The following is a 10,794-nucleotide window of genomic DNA, read 5'->3' as shown; positions in this document are numbered from 1 at the left end:
AACACCATTTTAATCTCTATTTTTCAAAAGCTCCAACGGCAGGAGGGGGACACCCCCTCCTGACCACCCCCCGCAAAAATACTCCCCAAGTGCCACCAAATAACACCATTTTAATCTCTATTTTTCCAACGGCAGGAGGGGGACACCCCCTCCTGACCACCCCCCACAAAAATACTCCCCAAGTGCCACCAAATAACACCATTTTAATCTCTATTTTTCAAAAGCTCCAACGGCAGGAGGGGGACACCCCCTCCTGACCTCCCCCGCAAAAATACTCCCCAAGTGCCACCAAATAACACCATTTTAATCTCTATAACACCATTTTAATCTCTATTTTCAAAAGCTCCAACAGCAGCAGGGGGACACCCCTCTCCTGACCTCCCCCCCCTGTGACCGCTTGCGTGGCCGCTTGTGGTGCTTGGCACCACATCTTTGCCCTCTTTATCTTCAGACAGCGACGAACTAAAAAAAAATTATAAATCTGAAAATTTACTCTGAAAAAAAAAATTTGCACAGCTAATCTCAATTGGAAAAAAAAAATTCAGAAATTTACAATAGTAAAAAAAAAATTTTCACAATTTCATTGTGACCACCCCCCCCCCCTCCCAAGGTCTAATGGTCCATCCCTTATGTACACTCGTCTATGGGGCGAATAGTCCCAGCGCTGAATACTCTCGAGCGACTGTGGTACGATCAGCGAGCTGCATGCCATGGTATCAGCTGATCAATACGATCATTATTATGTCGCTAGTAGTACAAGCATTCATTGCAAACAATATCAACAGAGTTCAACATTGTTATTCAAATGTTTATATTTCAATAATAACTGTGTCTATAAATTCAATTTCCGATGGCTTCTTGAGAAGAGCTATTTTATTTCGGCGAACAACAGAACTTGACGTAAACGGGTGCTTGAAAGGGAGTTGACAAACATACTGGAGGGTTTCGGTACAGTCGCGATATCGAGAACAAGGCAAGGTAAAATCACAGACATGGAGAAAAAAACGATGAATGAAAGTTGTCTCCGATTACAGTCAGTGCATCAGAATTAGGTGGCCGAGACGTTAGATCAACCACAGTCGTTTGGAGAGCTATTCAGCGCTGGAACTATTCGCCCCATAGGACGAGTATACAGAAGCGGATTTCTCGCTTCTGTATACTCGTCTATGGGCGAATAGTCCCAGCGCTGAATAGCTCTCCAAACGACTGTGGATCAACGGAGAGTCAACGGTCGTCATGATTGTTGGTAGTAGCTGACCTTGGACCGAGACTTCGAATGGCTCCGTAGTATATCCGTAGACACTTCCGGTCAAGGTTGATGACAGCAAGCTGCCGTTGTTGGCCCGTTTACGGCTGGTTCGAGTACAGTAGCCTTTCATGCTTGCATCGTTTACATGGCCACTGACATACATAATATGCCATGTGTCAAACCCAGTATCGTCTAGGAGTTTGCAAACGTACTGAGTTCTGTTTCACCTATACGGCAACGAAGTGAACCATGTTGTCAACAAACGTGGTAGTCCAACCAGCGTATCGGACGCGTACGGGGACTGCATGCTGAGCGCCAGCCAGACAGACGACAAATGCGTGCGCGAGGACTCAAAAAATGTGATAAATCGTTCAGTAAAACATTATTATCAATATTGTGCACCATTATCAAGATTTATGGTTTTGTGTATTACATGGTTTATCCGATACTTTCCCTCCTTTTAAATGCGCAGTCCTTTTTTTTCGTTTTCCAAAACAAAACTTGCTCGCTGTGGGGCCGCAATTCTGAATAATGGAATACATTATCAGTAATAATGTATGGTATGACGTCACAAAATTCACTGGTATTGACAAAGCTATAATATAATATGACATAACAGTAATAAACGACCTCAGCAACAGGTAGGCTATATTACTCGATTTTGACCAGTTCACTCAATATGCAGTCGCTATCGTTCGTGCACATGTCGTGAACTGACAAAATCACGTGGTATCCGTCTTAGGGAGTGTTTTATTGATAGCTCAAACATTGGACTGTGCCCGAGCGTAGGTTAACATTTGCCCACGCAAGAAGGGCAAAAGGTCTCCTGCCTGGAGGGTACATATTCCCTTGTTGGGACTATAATGTAAGTACACACCTCTCTTGTACAGTTTTCACCAAAAGTTTTTGCGTTGACGTACAAATGACAATTGTATGCTTCATTGCCTTGTTTAGACGAAAACTTAATTGTTGATATTTTAACGATTTTCATTGAACGGCGCATTGATATTTAAATCACAATTAAGTGGTTTGATTTTTAGGCATAATTTTCTAAACACAAGATTTCCTATGTAGAACGTGCATTTTGATCATTTTTAAATCCCGAAGTTTTCAAGCTAAAATTAAGTCTAGTGTACTTTCAGTCAAATGATGACTAAGCGGCTTAAACATCCGAAACGCCGGGCAGTATGTGTATGCACAACCAATGACGTCATTGCAAAATTTCATTACGTAATCCTGTATACGTAACACCTCCACTTGCAACCTTGTCTGTGCCGATAGCAACACCCTGTTCCTCGTACCATTTAGGGGTGGACCATTTGATATCCTGGGGGGGGGCTTGGAAGATTTGGGAAAAAAAAGATGCCAGGTGGAGTTGCTCGAAAAAAAAAATCTGGCTTTAAGTGGCTGATGGAAAAACAATTATGGACCATTGCGACTCGGAAAAAAAATCTTGGCAATTGTTCGATGCACACTCAGTGCAGCATCAATAAAAATCAAGCAGTAGCTCTGGAGTTTTATAAAGCATAAACCATTTCAAGCTTGAGGAACAATAACTTAGAATTTATTAAACGAGGAACTGAAATAAATACACAAACAAAAACACTGAAAGATTGTCAAAAGTTACAGCTACTATCACTGTAGCTTTCAGCAACTGAAAACAAGAACTCGTCTGGAACAAAACCAATAATATTTGTCAAAAATAAAGCAAAACACCAAAACTTTAATAAAGTCTCAAGGACACTGTGCTCTTTTGGTTTGAATTGGTAATAGTACATACAAGTTCTCATACTGATTGAGTTCAGCAGACATCTGGTCAGCCAGGGAACAATATTTCATATGGAAAAGTTCAATCATCAGTATTTTGTATGAAGTCACACAATCATTGTTCCTTTTCAACTATAGTGTCAACAATGTCATTCATATTTCTTTTGCAATCATCTCTTCTTCAGAGAGATCATCACTCTTAGTGACAGTACATGTAGCACCCATTCTTCGTCTAACTTTCTGGAATAGATATTGTATTTTTTCCTGGCTTTCATCTTTCTGGCGACCGGTTCCTTGGCTTTCATGTGTGGATTTACATTTCTCGCTGCATCTTGCACCAGTCTTCTTTTGTTTCGGCTGCGATTTTTTCTTTGTTTTCTTGAACTCTCTCTGTCTCCGAGGGTTTTAAACTTCTCAGTAAACTTCTCATGGACTCTCTTCGTCTTGTTCCATATTTCACTCACTTCATCAAAACATGCATCAACTTTGTCAGCAACCTTTGAGTAAAACTCATACTCTTCTTTTGTTGAACTGGATCTCTGGTCTTTACTTTTTACTTCTTTGTATCTGTTGTCAAACATATCTTTCATGGTTCTTAACATTTCATGCACCTTTTCTATTTCAGAACACATGTAAATGCCATAAATGTACATGATTTTGCAATATATGTAGGATACCATCATCTCTTCTGATGACACCAGTGATGTTCTCAGACAAGTTTTCACTGTAAGTTTGTTAATGCTTAATGTAGAACTCAGTAATCAGGTTGTTTGATTTGTATTTTCAGTGTGTTACCCATGGTATAAATAAGATCTATAAACTGATATTTTTTTAAAGTGAATCAAAAATGTACATGTATTTACATATCTTTATTTAGTTTCTTGAATATAGTCTGTGTGCGATAGAACAGCATCTTGTTACTGGGTGTGAAAAATCAAGCAGACAAACATTGCACCGAAATTGGTAAAAAAAAAATATATCTCGAAGAAGGAATGTGAAAAAAAAAGTTGCCAGCATATGCCCTGTAGAAAAAAAATAATTCATGGTGAAGCAGGTGGGGAAAAAAATAATTGGCTCTCCACCAATCTTCCAAGCCCCCCCCCCAGGATATCAAATGGTCAACCCCTTACAGAATTTAAACCCACAATATCGGTCTTTCATTTCAGAGGGAGGGGAGGTTGAAGGCTATGTTCTGGAACCGTAAGAGAGGTAAGCTTACGTTGCGCCCGGGGTTGTGTTTTTACCCCGCGCGCCATGTGGCGAAAGTCGCTGCATTCATATGAAATATGCGGTCAGCGGCCTTCGCCGTATGTCAAACCACAAGCGACTATAAATGTCCCATGCTGCGTGCCTCCATGGCTTCGTGACGTCGGGTGCAGTCCGAAGTCCGTTCGGGTACTGTACACCATGGCTGATTTGTTCTCTGGGGTCTATGCTCATACGGAGCACCTATATAAGGGTGTATTGTATTCATGAAATGCGTGCTGGCACCTAGTCAAGTGGATACTTCGCTTGTACGATAGTGGTTAATCGTTCTAATCTCATTTAGAAGCCGTGGGTCGATCCCCACCAAGCAATCCCTCTTCCACTGACGCAATCCAGCACTTTTCGATTCATACACCCTGAATCATTTCTCACTTCTTATAATGACGTGACTATGTAAAAGCACTCAAACAGTGAAGATACTTTATTTTCTCCTGAATTAAAGAGTGGTTTAGAAGTTTCAAGGTGACTGTGTACACACGCAACAAGCCTGCGATAACTTTATACCCTCTCTGTTCGACACAATCAGACCACTTTCAATGCATCCGTGCCGAAGTAACGTTTGTTATGTTTTTTTTGCTAAATACAGCGCCCTCTTTCTATTTGACATACTTTATTTGAGAAAAATGGCGTCGTGATAATTGTTTCATACATCAGGCTGGACGGCATTTGATATTTCTGATGGCGGGCGAAGGACATCGCATTTCCTTTAAGTAACGTAACCTATGTATATATGTATTATATCCATGCTCTGAACCAAAGCACACTGGGTTATAGATAAATAGTTGCGTACATGAAATGTACATGTGGGAATATGTACATCTAGTGTACACGTGCAATAGGAAATTTCAGTGGCGGGGACTCCGAGAGGGCATTTGGAAGCTTGAACTGTTGTGGGAAGCGGGCAGACCATAGACACTAGAGGGTTGTGTGCATCATAATCGGGGGGGGGGGTCTATTTTATATTTTCCGCATATGCCAGTGCAAGGGTGGTTACGAACAGCTCTACTTTTCCACTCCAAAATTTTAGGTCAAGGTCAAAAAACATGTAAAATCAGTATAGGGCCTATAAGCCTTTGAAACATGTTTTATGGTGATTTTGTAAAATTGACGAAATTCACCAGTGACTGCACCTGAACCTTCATATGTAGCATGGTACAACGCACAGTCGCTCAGTGGTTAGGTAGTAGAGTATGCATGGTGGACCGGGCCCCAATTAAATGACACAGGGGCGTTGCTGTGTACTAAACCACAATCACGGTCCCTCCACAAGGGACTGTGCCACAATAGACCTCCATGGTTTGGTGTTCGGACAACGACCTCGGTCATCGATGGCCTTGGAACCGGTACGAGATTTTGTACAGTAGGCAACAACACCTCCAATCTCGTAACAATGTAAAACCACATCACCTGTACAGGAGAGGGACCACAGTCGCTCGTGAGCTATTTAGCTCTGGGACTACTCGCCCCCATAGACGAGTGTACATAAGCGAGGGTTTGTTCTCGCTTATGTACACTCGTCTATGGGTGGGGCGAATAGTCCCAGAGCTGAATAGCTCACGAGTGACTGTGGAGGGACCGTGGTGAAGCATACGAGCACAGGCACTAGACACGTCGCTTAATCCACAGTAAACTTTTCTCTCTGTGTTTACTGTGAATCAGTATCGAAAGCGAAGCGACGTGTACAGTGCCTGTGATACGGAGCACCTATATAAAGGTGTATTGTATTCGCGATAGGCGTGCTGGCACCTAGTCGAGTGGATACTTCGCTTGTACGATAATGGTATTCGATCTAACTGTCACTTAATAGAAGCCGTGGGTTCGATTCCCACCAAGCAATCCCCTTCCACTGACGCAATCTAGCACTTTTTTCGATTCATTCACACCAAAACATTCCCCACTTCTTCATATGACGTGATCATGTTAAAGCACTCAAACTATGAAAATACTTTTAATTTCTCCAGAATAAAGAGTGGTTAAGAAGATTTCAAGGCGACTGTATACACACAACGCAACGACCCTGCGATAAATTCATACTCTCTCTGTTCAACACAACCAACCACAGGTCAACGCAGTCCGTTGCCAAAGTAACGTTTGTCATGTTATTTGCTAAGGACAGCGCCCTCTTTCAATTTGACATCCTTTATCTGGGAAACTTAAATTGTACTTAACGTGCTTTTTTTGTTTCACACATCAGGTTGGACGGCTTTTGATATGACGGCCTGTTGACATCCCTTTTTCTGTAAATACGGGAAAGATGGCCGTCGCTACCGTTATCTCCGTTTCCAAGTTACTGAAAACGAAGTCGATCGACGAATTACGCACGCAAATAAGGTCATCAAAAATCGGTCATATTGATTGGAAAGATGTCCTAAACGAACCTTTGTATGGTCGCATTTGCAACACACTGCCCGGCGAGGATTCCACACCGTCAATGCTGTCGAAAAGGGGAACTGCGTTTGTGTTCGGACCGGAAACTGTCTGCAACGACATGCTGACAGACCAGCTTATCAGTTGCTTTTGAAGTTAGGATATTCACCACAGTATATCAATCTAAAGGTGAGTAATGATTGCATCATCTCTGACAGTCGCGGTAGTGGCGGTGCGAATAATTAGCTGCTGATCCTTTCGCTGCGAGAGTGGATTCTGTGCCAGTTCGTCACATGATGACTTGCCCTATAACCATAGGGGATCCAAACACTTCGCACCAAAACCAGGTCGCCAACAACAATTTTGCATCTAAACCGCCTCGTCCCAAATACTACCTCGTCTAACGTCACTTCGACCCAAAGAGCCAGCTATAGTTTCAAAAACCACCATAGGTCATAGTGAAATGTTTTTGCGTGTATCATGGCCTCATTACTGTGTTAAGATCATGATATTTTGGCAACCGCAAATTTTATTTTGCCAAAAACGATGAAGGGTAAAATTAGAAGGTCTACGTTATTACCTTTAGTGTGAAACATAGGTTTGAATCAAGCATGGTTCTAAGATATCTTAACAATTGGCTTTCAAATTCTCTTCTTCCTCGCCGTTTATATTTAGATGTCGACAAAGTTGTTTCCGGCCCCTCATAATGCACATCTCCTTCCGAGTCCGCATTTTAAGTTCAAGGAAACTCATTGAAACCAGACTGTTAGAGCATTGGCGTAAAGCAAATATTGAGCAATTTTTTGTGCGAAACGAGACGAGGCGATGAGGTGCGACTTGGTGTTAGTGCCAAATGCATCATCCATGGAGCCCAGCCACAAAACGATAAGTAACGAGGATGATGTATTGTAAGAAATATTTGCTACAACATATTTATTCCTTGCAATTTAAAAGAAACTTTTTTATTGCGACAAATACTTAACTTTCCCTCTGTTTAACGAAAGGCGATGTACGCATATTTTGCTTCTGCATACAATCGATCACTAATTACAATTTAACGAGCTCTGACATAAGGACCCGCCGCACACCAAAGGCATGCATCAAATATGCATCATCAGAGAAGCAAAATAAAGTTTAAATTCATCTAAAAATATGACGACTAGCATTGTGTTAACGTTGGTTTTATGTATACGTTTGTGTTGTTTTTCATATATACAAATATAGACGCTCCTCTGTCTACTTTTCAAGTCACGATTTCAATGTGACGTCGTTCAACGTGAAATTGGTATATATACTCAACAGTACCGGCCCAAGACCGGATATTTGTGTCTGATCATGCAATTTTCAATTTCATAAATTAAAGGACTAGTGTTGTGTATCATTTTTCACCGTGGCTAATTCTTGTGTAAAACTTGAAATTGTCTGAACAGGTTTCCAAGCAGAAGAGGAATTTTTGGGTGTTGCTGTTTCGAGTACCGGCGGCAATGACAGAAAGAAACCCGATCGTCCCCGCTACATGGAGTGGTCTGGTGGATCTTGTAGGGCGCTGCTATCCATCGGCTTTGGACGCAGTTGAAACTCATCTGGCAGAAATGAAATCGAAATCCTGTGAAGATTTTGAAAAGGCGGCCGGCTTCAAATTTCAGGATGCGCTGCAGAACACTAGCGGACCGTTATTTATGGGTTATAAGAAGTTCATCTCCTTGGACCGGCCACAGACTGCTTGGCAAACGAGACTGTTTCTGTACTGTGAATTGCGAGTGAATGAATTGTTCACGGGTGATGGGTACACTTTATTGGAAGACGGTAACACTGGCTTTAAGGAGTATATGTGTCAAAACATGAAAATAGAACAACTGGGTAAAGACAATTATGTGATTTTACCTTTCGATCAAATAAAAGTACCCACCGGCGGGCCGGTGCAGCAACTTTCTAAATGAGTACAATCGGGAACGGTATATTCCATGGTGTGATAATGCTTTATCTTCAGAACTATCAATGATGGACGCGAAAATTTCCATAAGATGACAAAAACTTCCGTTGTATAATTAATATAATTTTGTAGTTGTGTAAGACTTAGTACAGAAAAGTGTATGAATTCATAGAGAAAAGTCGGGATCTTGCGAACGAAAATAAGATGTTGCCATTATGTAGTAAGGCTGCTTTCACAAATAACGATCGTCGGGGAGAGGGCTGGAGGAATCGCGAATGAAATCTTTTTTTTCGATCTCCCCTCATTACCCATAGAAAAATTTAAATTCCCCCTCTATATCATCAAAATTGTTCAAGTCCCCCAAACTATCACAAGCCTGCACATTTGTAAGGGATGTATGGGCAGAAAAAATAACCACGTATTACAAAGTTCTGCTCGCAACATGTTCATTTCCTCCAGTCCCCTCTTCGTTTTTTTTGTTTTTGGGGTTTTTTTTGTAAACACAGCCAACTCGGTGTGTCAGCTTCAGTTATTGAATACATGACTTTGGCTGCTCCACCAATACGGGGAAGCAACCACCCCGAACGGTTCTGAGCGCAAGTAAAGCTATGAAATGGATAAAGATTATGATCAGAGTAGGAAAGTCGACCGTGAATTTGGTAAGGAAGGTAGCAGCATGTGGTGGTCAGAAACATACACCGTGGAGCACCAAAGTCTTTTGGGAGCTCCTTGCTTATACGCATGGGCTTTTTTGAGAATGTAGTAAGAGCGAGTATTAAAGGCACTCCTGAACAGCGACAATGTCCGTGGTGTATTGCTTCCAACAAGAAACTATCTGTAGTGACGTTAGTAACTTGTGTGAATTGGCTTCCTTGGAGATAAATTTGCGAAAATTTTCTGTGTATTGTGACGTGACATTGTCAACAGACTTTCTGGGAAGGCGCTCGCTGGTCGGAGACGGCGTACTTCCGCATATCTAGCTGTGTCTCCATAGCTGTGGTGTTTTCGGACGGGATTTCAGCCTTTTACGGGCTGGTTGTGACTTTTACGTTATTAACCCTGGCGGGGTTAATAACGCAAAAGTCAAAACCACGTTATTAACCCGTGGCGGGGTTAATAACGTACAAGTCAAAACCAGCCCGTAAAAGGCAGATATCCCGTCCGAAAACACCACAGCTATGGACCCACAAATATCGCATACCGTGTAAATACGCAACACTTGTCGCGATATTTAAGCGTTTAACTTCATCATCAGTGAATCAAAAAGTTGTTTCTCCAAAACGGTATATATTTGATATGTTATGGTTCTGTTTACGTAATACAAGTGAACATTTGGCCATGGATTTGTGATCCGTGATTCCCGTGATTCAAGTTGGCTGAGCTGTGAATACGCACTGACCGTCTTTGGCGATGACCCCTGACCCAAGCGCTATCGATACGCTAGCTGTCTGAGCATTGCTTACTAAAGTCAAGCGTAAATCAAATGTATGCGTTTGAAAAAAAATCAACCATCTTCAACTTCAAAATCAAAAGTCTAAAAATGCACATTTTCTCATGTCTTGGAGTATTTCGCTTTTGATCATGAACTGTTGCGAGATCGGATATCTAATTCGTTTGAAAAACTATGCAGAACCAGGTTCATCTATAGCCCCATATGCACTGATAGCGATTTTATTTTTTTACTAAATATAGCTGCACACGCGTATCTTTGGACAGTATCGCTTGAAATTCTGACAAATTTTATTGTTGTATGCGTTGCTGTTGTTGGCACCTTGTTATCTGAACCATAAATTGGCGTGACTTTTAGAATTAGTAGCACTAGCAGGGTTTATTTCCACCATTCTTGCGGAAATGTAGACAAATATTTATTTTTGCATATTAATGAGAGATAAATGACGTCATCGGCTTGGCTAATTGAATATCTGGTTTGGCGAATAATTTTTAGGGCCTCTAGCCAAATTTACTACAAGATTTTGAACCCCGGGGAAACACCCGAAAGCAATTTCCCACCGATATACACCAACCTTAACACCAAACTTTGTTTTGTTACGTTATCTACTATCGTAGTGGAAAAAAAACTCACTCGCCAGCAAGTGGAGCTGTTGACATTGAGCGAAGGCAAAATATCTTCATTCTCAATTTTATACTTTTTCTGACAAATGTCAGGATAAGCCTCTATGGAAATACGTATTAAGAAAAAATAAACATGCCA

The 10,794-nt window shown here is 41.4% G+C and overlaps 1 long non-coding RNA gene across 1 annotated transcript; it reads left to right on the top strand.

Annotated features, from left to right (window-relative positions):
- Nucleotides 1-1,878: 1,878 nt before the first annotated feature.
- Nucleotides 1,879-10,038, top strand: LOC139120564 (uncharacterized). The gene is made up of 4 exons (XR_011549115.1): nt 1,879-2,114; nt 4,183-4,225; nt 6,477-6,838; nt 8,080-10,038. It is a non-coding gene; the product is annotated as an uncharacterized lncRNA (long non-coding RNA).
- The last annotated feature ends 756 nt before the right edge of the window (nt 10,039-10,794 follow it).

The sequence above is a fragment of the Ptychodera flava genome, chromosome 2 (assembly GCF_041260155.1).
Source record: "Ptychodera flava strain L36383 chromosome 2, AS_Pfla_20210202, whole genome shotgun sequence".
Lineage (NCBI taxonomy): Eukaryota > Metazoa > Hemichordata > Enteropneusta > Ptychoderidae > Ptychodera > Ptychodera flava.
Note: the sequence above shows the minus strand (reverse complement) of the source record. Positions and strands in the feature narration are given on the sequence as shown.